The sequence below is a fragment of the Schistocerca cancellata genome, unplaced genomic scaffold (genome assembly GCF_023864275.1).
Source record: "Schistocerca cancellata isolate TAMUIC-IGC-003103 unplaced genomic scaffold, iqSchCanc2.1 HiC_scaffold_718, whole genome shotgun sequence".
Lineage (NCBI taxonomy): Eukaryota > Metazoa > Arthropoda > Insecta > Orthoptera > Acrididae > Schistocerca > Schistocerca cancellata.
In genome coordinates, this window is record NW_026046729.1 from 9,231,120 (window position 1) to 9,250,984 (window position 19,865).

Here is a 19,865-nt window from a genome sequence, read left to right on the forward strand (position 1 = left end):
TACTGTGGTGCTCGAAGACAAGGAGTGTATACACTACAGAAAGAAATATAGTGTCGTGTTGCGTTACGAAAACTCTAGTTGTTAGTTAAACCGAGAATAAATTTCATATTTTATTATCAGAAGAAAGTAAATGAAAAATATTTGTACTTGCTTTCCAGTTAAAATGGTGGAAGGAAAACATAGTACTGAAAGGAGCTATATAGGAGGAATAATTTAATTCAAGGACTATAGGAAAATTTGTCAGTTGTATGATGAAAAACATTACGTAAAGGAAATTCTTTTTATAAAAATAACGTATTATCTTAGAAATCAACAAATAACGTAGACAAAGAGAATCTGATATAGAGCGAGTACTTTATAGAATGTAAATAAATAGACGTAGCCGTTTTAATGCTAAAGTTCAACTAACAAAAGAATGTTGATCAGCGTAAAATTGAACTTTCAGTTAAAGGTGGACGATACGTTAATTAAATGACAGATTTAAAAGTACAGAATATGGACCTTTGTAGATACTGAACATATGGTTGACTTCTTACAGTTATCAGAAAATAAAGTAAATATATTTGAACATGAACTTGAGATCGATAGAACCATAGCATACGGATAGTGCTTGATTATAAGTACTAATGTTTTATTTGGTGATCGTTAGTTGTAAGATACCTAATATCACTACGAGGTGTGCTACATACAATGTGGACAGTTAGCGGCGTTGGTTGGTGTGCTGCCTGTCGCCAATTCTAATCAAATAACCGGAAAAGATCTGTTATTTGATATTTATCAATTGGAGAAGATTCTTGTAATGCTTGAATACGTGAATATTCGATCTCAGTATAGATAAGCAGCGCTCTATGTCCAGGAGCTTGTTATATTCTGTCTGTACGGCGATGTTTGTAATAAACGTACTTTCAGTGTTAAGTGTTGCACCTCACTGGAGAACCCTAATTTCGGATTTAGATTTGACTGTGATTACTAGGTGCCAATAACCACAGCATACGTACTGCTGTATAGGTATATCCACACTGCACAATACAATTAGAGACTCACGTTTTCGAATCTCCGTAATTGTCTCTCTTTGCGAAGCTGAAGTTTGAAATTAGGCGCAAACTGTGCCTACGATCTTACTCAGTAACAGTGCAAAACCGTGACGCCCTGAGACGCGCCTCGCAGCGTCGCAAATGCGAAAAAGGCGGCACAGATAAGAAATTCATGTGCCATGTAAGATAGTTTAATAATGTCGCTTTGGCACCAAGTTTCATCACGATTCTGCCCAAAGCCGCCACTGACGATTCACAGGTTTCGAAGGTATCCTCAAGTGCTCTTACACAGATTTTACCCCTTCTTTTGATACCTCTGCGACTGAAGTCAACTACCGCCGCAGTCATCGTCGAAATCACGCGGGTTTCTTATGGGCGGCCGATGAAAGCATTTCAAACAGAGCGCGGCTCAGAATTGGCGCGTAAAGGCCATATGTATGGCGACAATAAAAGCACTCTTTATCTCGGTGCATTTATTCCCATCCGTCTTGCGGTCGAGAATGACAGTTGAAGGAGTGATGAGCAAAAGGATGACGTCGGTTTGTAGGTTGGTTTCGGGTACAAAGGGGCCAAACTACAGGGTCATCCGTCCCTCTTTCCGCAAGCAAAAAAATCTCAATGTAAAACAATTCACAAAAGGAATCGAGGAAAGTAAACGCTAACGCGGTACTTGACAACATTAGACATTTGTGGGACTCCCTGGACGATTCAAACCTTCTCTAAGGACATCGTGAGCCAGCACCTAACGTGATTTGAGCCCTTTGGAGTGCAGTGCGACCGCAATTTTTGCTGTGATGTACAGGGTGGGATCATTATCGACCGTTCAGTACCATTCGAAGGAATCTGAACGTGTTCCGAAACAGCAACGGGTTCGTATGTTTTTTTAGCCATCCCGTTTCGTGACTTCCTGATCACGGAGAGGTGAATTCCAACGGTTTTCCTACATCTTTATTGGCATGTTAGTGCTTTATGATTTTGGTCCTCCATCTGTACCAGCTTACACAGCAGTTGTCGCAAGGAACTTACAGAAAAAATATTAGTACCTTAGAACTGACCAGAAGGGTCTTTAACAGAAACAGAATGCCGTTTTATTACAGACAAGCAATATAAAGACAATGTACCTGAAAAATAACTGTGTACTTAGGAGATAGAAAGACTCATCACTTGATATGAATGAAACCATTTTCTGCAACAAAAGTGAAGAAATACATGTAAGTAGTTAGAATAAAGCAGAGTCAGTGAAAATACATGCTTAAGGATAGCAACAATATTAGTAATAACGATAATAATAATAAATTTACTTTTCGGCCAATAATAATGAGAATAGTTGAGGAGGCGCTGGCTATGATTTATTTGCAGGCACAGTACCGGAATAAATGTAGAATATCTTGTGAACAACATGGATAACGGAATTAGGAATGTTTGTATCAGGGAAATACGGAACATACCTCGTACTCTCGAATGCATTTTGTGCTTTATGTTTGTAATTACCTTCGAAGTTCGTATCAATCCTCTAAATACTAAATTTATATGCGGCGCAGAACGATGACGGTACATAGATATAAGAAGGTTTGCTGTTCGAAATATCTAATCTCTAAGTCTATCAGTAACCAAAAAGTTTGGAAAGGAAGTAGAAGTCGTTTGACGCTATCACAAACTTACCACATTGTATGCATCGCCCTCTTTAACAGGCAAGTCTAGTCATATATTAGCCCCTTCGTTCACATGGACGAGACATTATTTTCCTTATCTGTGGTGTACCCTTACACATTGTTGTTTGACATCAAAAATTAAATAAATTGATGTGCTACAGTAAGTCAACAGCGTACGACAATTGCTTTTGTGAGAAGTAGGATGGAGTTTTCCAAGGGACTGGTTCAGTTATACGGGGAAATCGCAGAGACCTAAACTTGATGTTTGGCTCGCCTTAAGCTCTGTCGGGCCCTCTTCACATACTGTAAGCGAATCATGCAGTCAGTTTGCAAAAGGAGCACTATCTTAATCAGATCATCCTGTCATTACCGCTGCTGTACTTAGTGAGATGAATATATGACTAAACCAGTCTATTGCACCTTTAACCCAGCTTTCCAGTGTATTGCCAGTATTTAATTTTACCATTTTTTAAAACTACAGACAACTTAATTCAGTATCCAGGTAGTGATTGGAATCGATAGCTAAAGACGCTACGAACAGACCAATTTCATTTCCTCTCTGTGTGGGTCTACTTCGATCTCTTTAGCCTCATCTTAAGATCCCCCCACCTCCCCCCCCCCCAAAAAAAAGAAACAAACGCGTCAATCGGTTCAGACCTTCAGCTTGTAATATTTACCTCGTGGAATTTGTCCTGAAGCTCTGAAGCTTCTCCTAGACTTCTTAAGTAACAAGCACACTAAAGAAATATTGTGGCTGAGACGGTTGTCCGAAAGAGTAAGAGGATCCACGGTTCCACGGTTCCTCCCATGGAAACTTAAGGGGAAAAAACGTTCAAAAACTACTATTTAATGTATTTAGATGTTCGAAAATATCAAATAAATACAAAAATTCCTTGACATGTGTAGCATTCACACCATTTTTCTAAGCAGCTTCATTTATGTAATGGTTAACATGTAAGCCACAACTTCTTTAAGCCTTTTATCAATACAGAGCTGCTAAGCATATTAAAGGTTAATAAACTGAAATTAATGAAATTAAAATAAAATACATCTAAAACTGTAATTTTTAATTTGTTAAGGGCTACATTTTCGCAAATAGATACTTAGAAATTTTTGAACTTTATTTTCAGTACAATTTACTATGATATTCATTCTGAAACAATCATAGTGTCAATAACAATGCAATACTCGTTTTAAATATATTTTAGACTTATACTTCCAAAGACGAACAATGTAAACAGAAACAGTGATATTACACCATTATAGTAACTCGAAGTTTTAGTTTAACTGTAGATTTGAATGTAATAGTGGGAGCTTTTAATACAACGAGTGAATAAAATTTGACAAAGAAGACCTATTTACGAAAAATACCGTGTTTACATTTTCCTTTTTATTCTGTTTCATGGATCTTAGCATGTTAATTGCACTTTTTAAAGTTTATGTATGAAACTGAAAGGAGTAATCTGTGTGTGTGTGAATGTTGATTGCACGGAGGAGACAACTGGCTTTATATTATCTGTACTAAAGAAAACGTGTCTTCTCTGTTATTCCTGCCATTCTTAGTGCACACATCTATGAATTTTTCATTAATAGCGATGTCTCTATGGATAAGCAACAAAGCAAGTCTATTTAAGCGGTTTTGCCCACAACGGCTACAAAACCAAATTTTAATGAGTTTCAGCGTGTAGAATGACCATTCTGCTGGTGAAACTGACTCAGGAAGGGACTTCCCTAATTGAAAGTAAAATTTGTGATAAACTGCAAACTCTCAACTTCATCGTCTGGCAGAAGTGTTTTGTTTGACTCTTCTCCTCTACATTTGGCGACCTACAGCTTGATATCGGTCTTCAGATTACAGGTGCAGTTACACTCATCCTCCACTAGTACGTTGTAGTACTTTGTAGCCACAGTTTCTGCATTCCAAATCAAAATCCCATGAACCAGGTTCAATGTGAGCAGAGTACTGCAGATTTATGTTAAGATTCTAAATACTAAACGTTTTTGATGAATCAGTTTTCCAGATCCGTGTTTATTGTATCGAAACAGGGATAAAGGCGTCACCCCCTAAAATAACTTTCCGTAGTTGATGGAGCAGCGTTAGGCTTGTTATCTTGCTGAGATATAATCGTGGGAGTCTCAAAGGTGCGTCCCAAAATATCTGCCAGTTTCTTGGCTTCATCGTGGATCCAGCTCAAATCTGCAACTTCATTTTCTCGCTGTGTTTTCAAAAATGAAAACGTATCAGATAATATCTCAGTTGCCTTCCCATCATCAATAGTCTCTTTTTGGAAATAAATCTATTAAGATACAATGTTTGGCTGAGCACATCAGTAAGGCGAACGTGAGTTACGATTTATACCACATTACTGATTGCGTAGAGGAGGGCCCTAGCTGTTAACCTAAAGGTGTCATTTGAAAAATGTGACTACTGTGAAATTTACTCTATCCATGACTTGTTATTTTTTCAATGTTTTTGTAGAAAACGTGCTACTAACAGATGGCTTTCTCTCTAGATTGTTTTACATATGGAGATTAATTTATTTCCTACATGTTTTCTGCGTACAGAATATATGTTTGGCGACACTGTAAAAGAACGAGTAACCTCTTTAACGATCCCAATACTCAGATTTATTTCACAGAGAGCTCTTAGGGATAGTTTATGAAATGATTAAAACGATTATCTTTTTCAGTATTATTACATTCTTTCTCGACGTTAGCGATTGCTGCCACAACCTCGGAATTCATGGCAGAATATCCATCTGCTTCAGAGCCAATGCATTTACTAAGACCAAGATTAAAACTTTACATAGTGTTTAGCAGAGTTTTACGTAAATTTGCGCCAGCCATTCAGATATATGTATCCTCTTCATCTGCTTAATGTTTGTCGCAAATAATGGCAACTTTATCATCTCAAAAGGAGTCTTATTGATCACTGTTAACTGCAGAAATTGAAGAAAAATCTCTGTTGACCATTCGTATTTGGTGAACTTTAATAGTTTGATTCCACAAATTTTCTTTTTGCTTCCGTGGGCTAATAAACTTTTTTTATATTTAATAAAATTGCAGCCAAATAGCCATATACAGTTACTTTGCTTAACATTTTACATTTACATTTTACATTTTTGCATTTTCATTTATCGATTTCACTCTTTTACTGGACAGTTCTATGTGATATCGTTCACAGGCATCGTTACACAGTTCACATACACATGTTGCGGTTGGGTCGAGATAAGTTTTGTTTTTGCAGATTAGATGATGAAAGCCATGATGAAAGCCGTGAGTAGAAAGTCTAGTTACAACATGTCGCTGTTAGAAGTTTGGTGCTGTCCATGAGCGGTTCGTCATTGCTTCGGTGCCGTAAAACTCCGGCCATATTTTTTCTCGTTTGTCCTCCATGATCTTCAGTTGCTTTCTGAAAGCCCTGGTGTGTGGCATCATATATCGAAGTCTGATGTCTTCAATTACGAATGTCTCTCTCGCTAGCAGGTACACTAGTCTAGATCTTGTTGTCTTTGAGAGACCTAGTGCTCTTTTTAGATAGGTCGATTTTACTTTTTCTAGTGTTTCTAGATTTTTTTTCTGTCAGGTGGTCCCATATAACCTCCATCCCATAGGCCAGGATTGGCAAGATTTTTGCGTTGAATAATTTCATGGCTGTATCTAGACTGAGTAGGAGGATGTTTTTGATGTCCTGTAATGCTATTATTGCTTGGGCTGCACGTTCTGTTGTATGTTTTGTGAAGCATTTGGCTGTTGGTTGCAATGTCACTCCTAGGTATTTAAAATCTGATGAGATTTTTATTTTTTGTCCTCTGATACTGATTTCCGCATTCTTGGGTGTTTTGCCTCCTTTTCTGAAAATTACCATTTCTGTCTTTGCTATGTTTATGTGTAGTTTGTGTTCACTGCACCATCTGTCTATTTTCTGACTGATTCTCTGCAGCTTCTGTATATCTGTTGAACCTATGGCTATGTCGTCAGCGTATGCATATACATAGACATCTTCTTCATTTTCTCCAATTCGGAGTACTTCTTCAGTGGCAAGAATGTATAGCAAAGGGCTCATTGGGTCACCCTGTAAGACTCCGTTCGATTGCAGAATGGGGTTCGAACGAGAGAGGTTGTCTGATATTGTAATTAAATTGTATTCGTGGATTGATTTGATTATTCTTGCCCATACGCTATCTTCTCCCATTGTGTTTTCCAGTTTTCGGACTATGAGCTCTCTTTCCATTAGGTCAAAGGCTTTGGTAAAGTCTATGAACACTGTGTAGAACATTTGTTTATTTTGTAGCGCATCATCGATGTTGTTTAGAAGAAGCCTGACTGCCATAAGTGTTGATCTTCCAGATCTGAAACCCATTTGTCGTTCTGGGAGATGACTGTCCACAGAGGCTTGGATTTTTTGTGTTATTATCTTCGAAAACATCTTGAATTGAGTATTTTCCAGGGCTATGCCTCTGTACTTGTTTGGGTCCATTGGGTCTCCTCTACCTTTGTAGAGAACTTTTATTGTCGAGTGTCTCCATTGTGTCGGAATTCTTCCAAGTTCCAGGCATTTGTTAAACAGTTTGGAATCGTCTCAAATCATATCTTGGTAGACATATATCTCAGAAAAATGTTCATCTACGTTTTGTGACTAATATCAGCGGTCTCATCGAACCCAATACTATCGAATTCGTTTTCTTGGTATTTTGTGTCATAGTTTCAAAATAATTTCTTCGTTACGGCATTCATTCAAGTTTTGTACACTTTCACTAAGAAATATATCTGTTTTACTGTCAGAGCTATAGTGTGAAGCTAATTCAGCATTTCTGCATTCGATTTCATTATTGATTAAATTTTAACTTTATGTGATAGCCTGAGCTCTTTCTTGAAAACAGAGCTATCATCACGATGCCATCTAAAATGTAAGTTCTTTTTCTCAAGAAATAAACCGTTTTTCAAAGGAAACGAGAAATTTTTCGGTTTTATTTTGTTCTTTTTACTCTGGATGTTTTCACTTTACTTTCAGTGGATTTATCTGGGCTTCTTTCTCAAACTAGGAGGTCATTAGAACGCTCTAAAGGCTTGCTGATGATACATCGTTTTACTGTGGCACTCCAAGCCACCACATTTTCCTAGTAACTTGGAGAATGTTGCTATGGGCTCGATCCCTAGCGTGTTCAGCTTCATTCTTCCACGATGACTACTCTTAGGAGTAGGTGTAAAGAAAAGATGTACGTTGAAAAATAGGCCTCGTTTTGATGGTGACAAAGACAGCCAGAGTTTGAATTTATATATTTTGCTCTTTTATCAAATATCATTTATCAACCTATCCTCCGTTATTGTTATTAGAATGACAGTTTGTATTCAGCAAGAGGTTCCCAGTGATTGCAGCAATTACCGTGCTTGAAGGCTTATTACAAATAAGTTGACAAATGTCGGTTTCGCAACTAATGCTTGAAGCTGAAGTATAATTTTTAAGTGGAGAAGCTGAAGAGGTGCTGAACTGACTACGATGGACATGCGATATGTCATACATTGGAGGCTGTGAATCATCAACATGTTCATCTGGTCAGGAACCTGAAGAGCATACGTAGTACCCAAATTAAAACCGTTACGTATTTAACCCTTTCACCCTACAGACATAAATGTAGACCTCGCGTTAAGCACGCACAAGCAGCTATTAGCATAGTGATTGCTAAAGCGATCACCCTCTGAGACGCCTGTTGGCCTACGTGAATGACAAGAGTTCACTACTACTGAACAAGTAGTCAGTTGTTTTATCATATTTAATATAAAATGTAAGGGACGATGTAACTTTATTCTGAATTTTCAATTCTAATTAAAATTGTGACTAATCTGATTACTCAACTACAGCTGTAAAAAAGATAGATAAGTATATCGAATGAAAGACCAACAGAGTTAATCAAAGAGATTTTATTACTGAGCAACAATGCCGGTACCTAGTACCAGTTTTGAGTAGCAGGTTCCCTATTTAAAGCCCTCCAGGAGCAAGGAATTCGATTTTCAATATTTCGCCAGATTATTAGTCGATTTCAATAATTTAAAATACTCTTATAATTTGCTCATAAAGAGGTATTAAGTTTGTTAAAACTGTAACACTGTTAGTCATTTATTACAGTTAAGAAGTGATGTGTTTGTCTTGCATCAGCGTAAGTGACGGCGCGCAGATACCTTGTAACCTCCCCACAAAAATTGTAAATGAAAATAAGCCAAGTGTAACCTCCCCATACAATTATTAAATTAAATGAATTTTTAAATATTGTAACCTCTGAACAAAATTGGCTCTCATTTATAGTCTGTGCGAAAAATGCATTCACATTTAATGTAACCACAAAATTCAATTCCTAAACACCGAAATAATGAAAAAGTTTTGTAACCTGATGAATTTTATGAGGACAGCAGCGCTGCCCTTCGGCCCTGTATTCTGAATAAAAAAAAGCAAATTCTTACCTCAATAAAAACTGCAATTATATCTGCTCTTAACTTGCAATTTTTTGACACAGCTTCGTGCAATGCTGGCGTATATATATATATATATATATATATATATATATATATATATTTTGATTATTGGAAGGAATGATCATGCATTTGAAATATTCTTTAAATTGAAATGAATGCTTTTCTATAAAAGAGTTGCTTTATATTATAAAAATTATTATTGGGGCATTTTTTTGGAACAAATTAAATTACAATTAACATACATTATTAAATATGCGCAAGGCTGCTTCTTTACCTTCTACAACAATACTCATCCTCCAGAGTCCTGACCAGAGCAGACTGCCGACACGCGCGGGCACGCGCCGACTACTGCCGACCACAGCGTACTAGCACGGACTGACTACGACTACAGACCACTGTCGACTCGAGCAGACAACCGCAGACTAGCCACAAGCAACAACTAACGATAAACTACTCTCTGGTCAGAGACTCTGTCACGCCTCGCCCATCGCCGGCAATGTACACGTCTTACAACCTGTAATATATTGAAGCTGTATTTGAGAATGAGAACACGTTGCGACTTGCAACTAACTTCAGACAAAATTTTAAGCTTATAGAAAAGTTATTGTCGCTGATATTTCTGACAAGATAATGAAAGAAGACGAGGTTTATCGCTTATTACATTCTTACTACTCGTTCACCAGATCTTCAGAATAAGATAGGACGTTTTAATTTTATTACTTCTTCATTACAGATTCTATTCGCGACGCTGTTTGTAGACAGAAGTGCAGAAGCAGCCGTCAGCCTTGTCCTCAGTCGTCGCTGAGCCGTCCATCACTGCTGAAAGGGCTGTTTCCACACCACTCGCCCGCGCTGCGTCACTCCCACGTGGGGCGCGCCACCGTTCGAGTTACTTCAGGCCGTATGGGCCATCAGGCCATAGACAGCTTGCTGCCCAGCCTCGCGACGTGGTTGCCTCACTGGAAGCTGACGACCCGTGGAGGACATCACTGGCAGCAGGTAGCCGCGGCAGTCACCTGGGCAGGCCCTCTGCTGCGCCAGTCACTCCCCACCCACCCAACCCACCCCCCTCCGCTATCGGCCATCCGTTTTTCTTGCTTTTTTTCATGGATTTGGGATTGGGGGTGAGGGAATGGCGTAGAGAGTTTTGGCGGCTTGTACACATACGCAGCCACCATCACCAGCGCAGTATTCATACGTGTTTGCCGCCGCCGGCGAGAGATCGGAACCAGAGCACCTGCTTCGCACACTGCCTGTGCCGCTGCCGACCAATTGGGGACCGCCGCTTGTCAGCAGAACTGCCCGCTCCCTCTAGCATCGTTGGCACTATGTGAAGGTTCAACTTGCTGTCTAGGAGTGTTTCCTGATTCAGATATGAGTAACTTGCTAGTTAGCGGTTTTGGTCCGGACTGTTCCAGTGCTGTTTTGTTTCATGTTTTGTTTCATGGTGTCCAGTCACTGCAGTTGTATTTACCGTGTACTTCATCATTCCCATGTGTATAAAATGCAATTCCCCGACTGACTGACTCATTGACTTGCCATCGTCCAGCCCAGACAAAAAATAGAAACTTAAAGTTTGATGTGACTGTAGATCTTATACTGTGCGCATCATTTAAGAACTGGTTGTTAGAAGTTCTACTCCTAAAAGGGTGAAATGGAGGATGATAAGCTTCTTCAAAGTATTTCACTTTCAAGACAATTTTCAAGTTTGAACTATGAAAACTGGTGTTTGTTTTCTCAGATACAAAAAAAAATTGTGTTTCAGAATTCTTGGAAATTCAAGTAGTAATGGGGTAAGATTGTGGGTTAAGATTTTTTTGGAAACAGATCATTATTAAACAACTGCTAAAGCATTTTTAGAGCTGCTTGTGTGGGAATTGTATTTAACTTGATTCTTGGAAATAAAGAATACCTGTTTAGTGTTTTTCAAAATTGGAGGCCTTAAGACAGTGAAACATGAATGCGTTTTCAAAGATAAATGTACGAAAATTTGTATTTGGCTTCTCTGTTACAAATAAAAATATGTATGTCACTTTTTTGGAAACCGAAGTCCTGAGGAGGTGAAATAGGGGACGAAAATTTAAAAAAATATTTCATTACATTAAAAATGTTTTAAAGCCAACTCCAAGAAAACTGATATTTCACTTCTCGGTAAGATATAAGGAAATATATGTTACAGGATGCAAGTTTGTATGGTTAGTAAAAACCTTGCTCTTGAGCTAGCAGAATCGCATTTTGGTCAGAAGTAAATTCGGAAAAGACCATGCTTCTACGGCTGTAACTATCGTGAAAAGCTTAGAACGTATTGCAATTTATAAACAACATAAAAATTCGAGTAATGAAAAACAAAAAGAAATCTTTGCAGTAAACGTAGTCAACCCAAGCAAAGCAGCAGGTGATAAACTAGTTTGTAGTAAGACTACATGTAGTAAATGCTACAAGGTTGTCTTCATGTAATGACACCCCCACAAGTCGACCCCTACAACCTAGTGTTTACACGTCATCTTGGATGTTATAGTCCACGGCTGGTCACAACACAGTAGGCGAACCACACGCAGGTCTTTCCTGAAAGTAGTGAACCACTTGTCCACTTGTCAGTGTTTTACACGAGAAACCCTTTTGTGGCCTTGATATGCGGCAGATATTTTTAATATTTATATTATATTCACATAGTTTTGAAAGCTACCAGTACAGAAAATGGTTCAAATGGCTCTGAGCACTATGGGACTTAACATATGAGGTCAACAGTCCCCTAGAACTTAGAACAACTTAAACTAACTAACCTAAGGACATCACACACATCCATTCCCGAGGCGCAGCGGTCGCGCGGTTCGACACTGACGCGCCTAGAACCGCTCAGCCACGCCGGCAGGCTACCAGTACACCCACTCGTGCACCAAATTACAGCAGCAGTTATAACTTCGCGTAGAAGCAATATACGACGACTAGATTGTAAAATCACCCAAATGCAACCATATAACTTACAGCTAGGAGTAGCTAAACGTATACCCTTTACATTTCGCCACCACTTCCGGACACCCTTCCTAATTAGGTTTAGTGAAACTCAAGTTTCCTCATCTTAAATAGCCATTTCATATCTATTGCAGGATAAAAGTCTCATTATGCTGTTACTTGCATTACGGTTTTCATCGTGGTGCATCCATGTTGTCAGTGCGTATTTCCTGATGTCAGCTATCCACTTGCCATCAGATCATCATCTACGTCTATTCTCACCACTTGGAATACAGAAGAAAGCTTCCTAGAACGTTTATCGCTGTTTCATCGGACGAGTAACGTAACTTCACATTTCCAAAAAAAAAAAAAAAAAAAAAAAATGCTGATAGTATTTTCAACTGTTTTCTATTCCCTGATTTTTTAGTTTGTATGTTTTCCAGTATCTCTTTGTAACTACTAAAATACACTTCTTTATTAATCTATGAAAATAAACTTAGATTTTGAATTTTTTCACAACAAATTCCACTAGTCATTAAGGGCAACAGACACTGATTGTCAACTTTACTTTACAAACACAATGGAACCTTAGTTTAGAAAACAGTGATTCATTCAACAGAATCAGTTCATGCTCTCTTACTTCCTCTTTCATTTCTTCTGTTCACTTCATCATTGTCGTCAACTGATGTAGTACATAAATATATCAACTGATCCTAGGAGTTACATGAAAATTTGTACTATTTCTGCTACAGTATGTTGTTCACTTCTTGGTTTCTTCTTAATGTAATGGGTTTTCAAGCCAAATTTCATAATTGCTGTGTTGTGATCCACCATTTGCAGTTGGAGTTCACCTGCACTGTATGGAAGTAGTCTCCTTTCCTCAGGAGAACAAGAGCAACAGCGATGTGTTCCCTTAAGACGTTTTCAGTTACTAATCGTCAATATAAGAGGACTAGTACTTTCACTAAAGCTACATAAAAATATTATGATGGTATCCAATTGACATAACAGTTATGTACTTAATGATGAACTGTAATGGAATCTGTAGGACTGAGGTGTACATTCATAGCTGTGATAATAGTGCTCGTCTTTTGTTTCACAAGTGCTGTTAATATATTTTGTTAAAATTCTTACAAAAACCTTGGAGAAGTATATCGGCAACAGATACAAAAGCTAATAAGACACGTTGTTTGAATTTATAATTTCTCCTACAACTTTTCTTCTTCTTAAGCCTGCTTTTATCTTTGAGTGAAATCTAGTTTATGGACATATTTTCAATAAGGAAAACAGACTCAAAGTTATTGTGTTTATGGACTACCGATCTCTCTTCCAATGAAACAGTAATTAGAGCTGTAACGTTGTTATGAGGAAGAGCCCTTTTCTGCAGAAAGTCCATTAAACTTCTTGGAAGTTTGTTTTGTATAAGATTTTTTGAAAAGGACTTACTGTTTTATCAGAGGTTCTTACAGCAACTATAATATTGTTTCTCAGTCAAAATTCGTGTAGTAAATCACAAAAATAAGAAAGGAAGACAAACGAAATGTTTACTAATGCAGATAAGCATTTGAAACTCTTGTTATATATGACAGAAATTTAGTATCAGTCATATATAACAAGAGATATAAATGCTTATATATGACATATTGAATATCAACAAATTTTATCTAACCAAGTCAGTATGTAGTGTAGCTCTAGATAAATCCATGAAACAGTTAATAAAATTGTAATTGTCATTATCTGAAGCAATCTTCAACATATTTATGTTTGTTTATGTACATATAATAGCCATATAAACTTCAGAAAATTGTATACTTTGTCTGGAGCTGCTTTATGAAACTAAAATATATCAAACAGTGAGAAATGTGGAGAAATCGATGATTTCCTTAAATTTTGAATTGGCTCATGTAGTAATATAGGAAACAAAATATAAAAATTACAAATGAGTATTACATTTTCCACAATCCATTCACAATATTCCTTACCTATATATAACTGTCAGTAACAATGTTTTCTAAATCAGAGATAAAAAAAATGTGGGAATTTACGTATGAGTAAACTTTCTTAAATCTAAGGAAGCAAATAACTAATATTATATTAACAACGACAACCAGTAATTGAAAAATTGTTCAAGGCACTGAAAAATATATAGGTATATGTGTAAATATTATTGCTCAGTGAAAGTTCATACCATAATGTGCTAATCAGTTAGTTGTTTTGTACGTCCAGTTGATCATTTTGTACAATAAGTCAAAAAGATGTGGAACAAGTGATTTTCCACTAACATTGCAAATTAATTTGTGAACATGGCTACATCTTGAAAAATTTTAAAGGGTTTCTTTTTAATGTAAAGATGTGAGTTAGTAATGCCTACATACCTTCTTTTTGGATTAAAATATTAGAAATACTTCTACATGATGGAGGTAGATGTCGAGGAGATACTTTTTCAGTTTGTTTTCAAATTTTACTTTCCTGGCTGCAGACATTGTAGATCACTAGGTAAGGGATCATAAATTTTTGTTGCAGCATGGCACACCTCTTTTTGTGCTAAATACAATGCTAACATGGAGTAATAAATGCCTTTATGCTTCTGGTCTTGTAATCATGTACATCATTGTCCTTTTGAAGTGCAATGGATTATTTACAAGAAATGTCATGTTAGAATAAATATACTGTGAATTGGTAGTCAGAATGCCCAACTCTTTAAACAGTGTCTATAAGAAAATTATGTCTCAGGGGCACATGTTATCCTTAAACCATGTTTTTGAGCTATGATCATTTTCTGACATGAGTTAATTTAGAATATTATTTCGTATGACATCACTAAATTAAAATATACAAAATATGTCAACTTATTGGTTTGTCTCTCCCCAAGATTTGCAGTGATTCTAAGTGTAAGTTTGGCTTAACTAAGATATCTTATGAGTTCCAAAATCTGCTTTTTACAGTATAAATACTAATAAATAAGGACACTTAAGAATTTTGAAGTTTCCATCACACTTGTTATTTCCTCACAATGTGTTACACTTGTCATTGGTGTGGTACCCCTAGATGTCGAGACCTGAATAGGTTGTGTTGTTTTAAAATCGAGGGTAATACCGTTTTCAGGACAACAAGAACTATACTTTCAAGAACACTGTTTACCATGACGCTGAAGAATGCAAACGTGTTACCGCATTTTGTACTGACTGGAACTTGTTTGAACTTAATAGAGTTCCTTTTGGATTGACAGCTGGAGCGGTTGTGCTTACTCATTTGTTGGATAGTATCCTTGGCGACTTGAAGTTAGTCTGTGTGTATAATTATTAGGACGACTTGGTTGTCTTGGTCGTTCGTTTGAGGATCATTTGGCGTATATTCAGCAAGTTCTTTTGAGATTACAGGGAGCCAGGCTGACCGTTAAGCCTAGTAAGACGACGCTAGCGAAGCAGCAGATATCTTTCTTAGGTCATGTAGTGTCGGGTCAGGGTATTTTCATTGACCAAGAGCAAACTAAAGCCTTACGGGCTTTGCCCCCACCTACTGAGAAGCAGGCATGGCAAATTATTTGAAGCACTTCGTCCCCAATTTTGCTCAGTTGGCGGCACCCTTAAATCAGTAACGCAGGAAGGCGATCGTTTCGAATGGGGACCCGCCCTGGAGGCTGCCTTTCAGCATATTAAGGCGGCGATAATCAGTCCTCCGGTACTTGGGATACCCGATGTTAATAAAAGGTTTGTTGCTCAAACTGAAGCTTCTAATGCTGGTATTTCAGCTGTTCTCTTTCAGGGGTGTGAGGGTCAGAGACAGCCATTAGCACACGCGTCTCGTCGGTTAACTTATGCCGAACTCAAGTACTCCGTCTGTGAGTGCGAGGCTTTGGCCGTTTTGTTTGCATTAGAGAAGTTCCGCTTCTACCTTGAACACTGGGTTTTCCAATTAGAAACCGACAATCAAGCTTTGAGCTGGGTGTTGGCTAGGTCACGTAAAACGGGCCGGATTGCAAGGTGGGCAGTACGCATTTCGGCATTTCAGTTTGAAGTTAAACATGTGAGAGGCTCTGAAAATATCCTTGAACATGTCCTCAGCCGGATGATCTCCGAAACTACACCTAGTGAGACAAACCAGTAGGTAGAGGGAGACAGTTTTAATTGTATGCTGTTGGATGAAATTCCCCTCTTGTTTGACGATGTGACGCAACATCAAGATCAGGACCCTGTTTGGGCCCCCCTGAAGCAACGTGTGTTGGCGGGAGCACTGACGGAGAGTATGTTGTTAAGAGTGGTATTCTCTGCAAGAAGGTGGGCGAGGCTAAGCAGGGCAAGATGAACTTCCCTGTGACATTGGTGCTCCCGGTTTTTCGTTATTTTCATGATACGTTGGTGGGTGGTAATTTAGGTGCTTATAAGACTCTCCAAAAAATCAAGGAGCATTTAATTTGTCCCTCCATGGACCGGGACGTGAGAGAGATGATATCCCGGTCCCGCTTCTGTAATGTAGCCAAACCCAAGAATGCTCTTCAGCAGGGTTTGTTGAGTTTTGAACGAGAGACCTGTCCTATGCTCAAGCTCTAAATTTATTACTTAGGATCGTTACCTCGTACCAAGAAGGGTCATCGATATGTACTAGTTATTATCGACGCGTTCTCCTGATTTACTAGGCGCCTTCAGAGCCTTAACATTATCGCTGCCAAGACTGTTTATCACTTAACTAATGTCTTCAGTGTTTTTGGACCACCCAAGCAGCTTGTTAGCGATAATGCTCCTGCTTTTCTTTCGGCTCCTTTCAAGGCCTTCTGTTTTCAAAATAGTGCCAGGCATATCATGAACATCCACTATTAGCCCCAAAGGTCTCTTGCGGAGAGAGTTAACCGAAATCTTCAATCCACGTTGATTATTTATCATCAGAAAACGCCTAGTATATGGGACTCCACTCTTCCCTGGCTTTTTCGCCTTTAATACTACCAGTCACGAAGCCTTGCGAGCAATGCCTGCCTCCTTGATCCTTTCATACCCGGTTAATTCCGCTCTTTCTAACTTGTGGGTAATTCAAGATCTTATTCCAGCCTATATTATTCCTCGTATTATCAAGAAAAACTGGAACGTGGCCATGCGTAATATATACAGAGCTCATAACAAACAAGCTGACCGTTATAACAGTAATCGAGTAACCTTTAAGGCGAGGCAAGGGAATCAAGTTTACGTTCGCAATTTCCTGGGGAGGCAGGTGCGTGGCGGGGATTTTAGTACACCACTGACCATTAAAATCGCTATACCAAGAAGAATTGCAGATGATAAACGGGTATTCATAGGAACAAATACATTATACTAGAAGTGACATGTGATTACATTTTCACGCAATTTGGGTGCATAGATCCTGAGAAATCAGTACCCAGAACAACCACCTCTGGACCTAATAACGGCCTTGATACGCCTGGGCATTGAATCAAACAGAGGTTGGATGGCGTGTACAGGTACAGCTGCCCATGCAGCTTCAACACGATGCCACAGTTCATCAAGAGTAGTAACTGGCGTATTGTGACGAGCCAGTTGCTCGCCCACCATTGTCCAGACGTTTTCATTTGGTGAGAGATCTGGAGAATGTGCTGGCCAGAGCAGCAGTCTAACATTTTCTGTATCCAGAAAGGCCCATACAGGACCTTCAACATGCGGTCGTGCATTATCCTGCTGAAAAGTAGGGTTTCGCAGGGATCGAATGAAGGGTAGAGCCACGGGCCGTAACACATCTGAAATGTAACGTCCACTGTTCAAAGTGCGGTCAATGCTAACAAGAGGTGACTGAGACGTGTAACAAATGGCACCCCATACCATCCCGCCGGGAAATACGCCAGTATGACGATGACGAATACACGCTTCCAATGTGTGTTCACCGCGATGTCGCCAAACACGGATGCGACCATCATGAAGCTGTAAACAGAACCTGGATTCATCCGAAATAATCATGTTTCCCCTTCGTGCACCCAGGTTCGTCGTTGAGTACACCATCGCAGGCGCTCCTGTCTGTGTTGCGCGTCAGGGGTAACTGCAGCCACGGTCGCCGAGCTGGTAGTCCATGCTGCTGCAAACGTCGTCGAACTGTTCGTGCAGATGGTTGTTGTCTTGCAAACACCCCCCCCCCCCAACCCCTAATCTGTTGACTCAGGGATCAAGACGTGGCTGCACGATCCGTTACAGCCATGCGAATAAGATGCCTGTCATCTCGACCTTTAGTGATACGAGGCCGTTGGGATCCAGCACGGCGTTCCGTATTACCCTCCTGAACCCACCGATTCCATATTCTGCTAACAGTCATTGGATCTCGACCAACGCGAGCAGCAATGTCGCTATACGATCAATCGCAATCGAATCGCGGTAGGCTAGAATCCGACCTTTATCAAAGTCGAAAACGTGATGGTACGCATTTCTCATCCTTGCACGAGGCATCACAACAACGTTTCACTAGGCAACGCCGGTCAACAGTTGTTTGTGTATGAGAAATCAGTTGGAACCTTTCATCATGTCTGCACGTTGTAGGTGTCGCTACCGGTGCCAATCTTGTGTGATAGGTCTCAAAAGCTAATCATTTGCATATCACAGCATCTTCTTCCTGCCGGTTAAATCTCGCGTCTGTAGCACGTCATCTTCGTGTAGTTTGAATTTTAATGGCCAGTTGTGTAAATTTACTCCTCGTTTTGTGGGACCTTGCACTATCGTGCGTATTTTATGCCTGGTAAATCAGTTGGTCAAGGATAACAGTTCAGGTTAGCAGTATCAGGTTCACTTTAGCCAAGTGAAGTGCAGGTAGCTCAGGGGTTGAATCATCCTCCCTCCCTGTGTTAAATTTGAGGGGACGAGCTTGAGCCGTGGTTGGCTCATGCTATGCATTGGATTAAACCTTGGTTGCTATTCTGTGTTTAGTCTCCCACGGTTATCGTGATTATGCTGTTATCCTCTCTTTCCGCAGGTGGCAGTAGTGATGTGTATCGATATTCGCACCTTGGACTATCTTTGGCCTGGCACTTAACAGTTTCCGTGCGGGTAGTTGGCGTGGAGCAGCGAGGAAATCTGCACGACGCGTAGTGTGGCAGGGCACACTGGCTGCCTCTATTCGGTTTCGGAGTGTGTGGTGCTGTTCCCATTGCTACGAGGTTCGTGGCTCACCGATCCTAGACATGTAAGTTGAGTTTTGACTTAATCTACCAGCGAGTGACGACTGTGTCGCTTGGAGTTCGTTGTGAACTGTTGTGATATTCCCGCGACCAACAGTGTGTGTTTTCAAGTTGGCACATTTTAGCCACGTTCCGGTGGAGTTTAACTGTTCAAATGGTTCAAATGGCTCTGAGCACTATGCGACTTAACCTCTGAGGTCATCAGTCGCGTAGAACTTAGAACTAATTAAACCTAACTAACCTAAGGATATCACAAACATCCATGCCCGAGGCAGGATTCGAACCTGCGACCGCGGCGGTCGCCCGGCTCCAGACTGTAGCGCCTAGACCCGCATGGACACTCCGGCTGGGTGAGTTTAACTGTACTTGGTTATTTAAATTGAAGTGCATCAGCGTAATCTCCTGCCTTGTGGCCGTTAATGTTCCAGTTACCTGCCCCGACCGTTGACGTAAATTCAGGTAGTGTATTTTCCCCATCGTGTTGTCGCTGTCCAGCATAGGCTGTAGTTTGACAGCTCAATATATAATTGGTTGTGGGTGTCTGGCGGTGACACCACAAATTTTGTCCGTTCTACGTTCCGTATATGGTCTTCAGCCAAACCTTATGTGAAG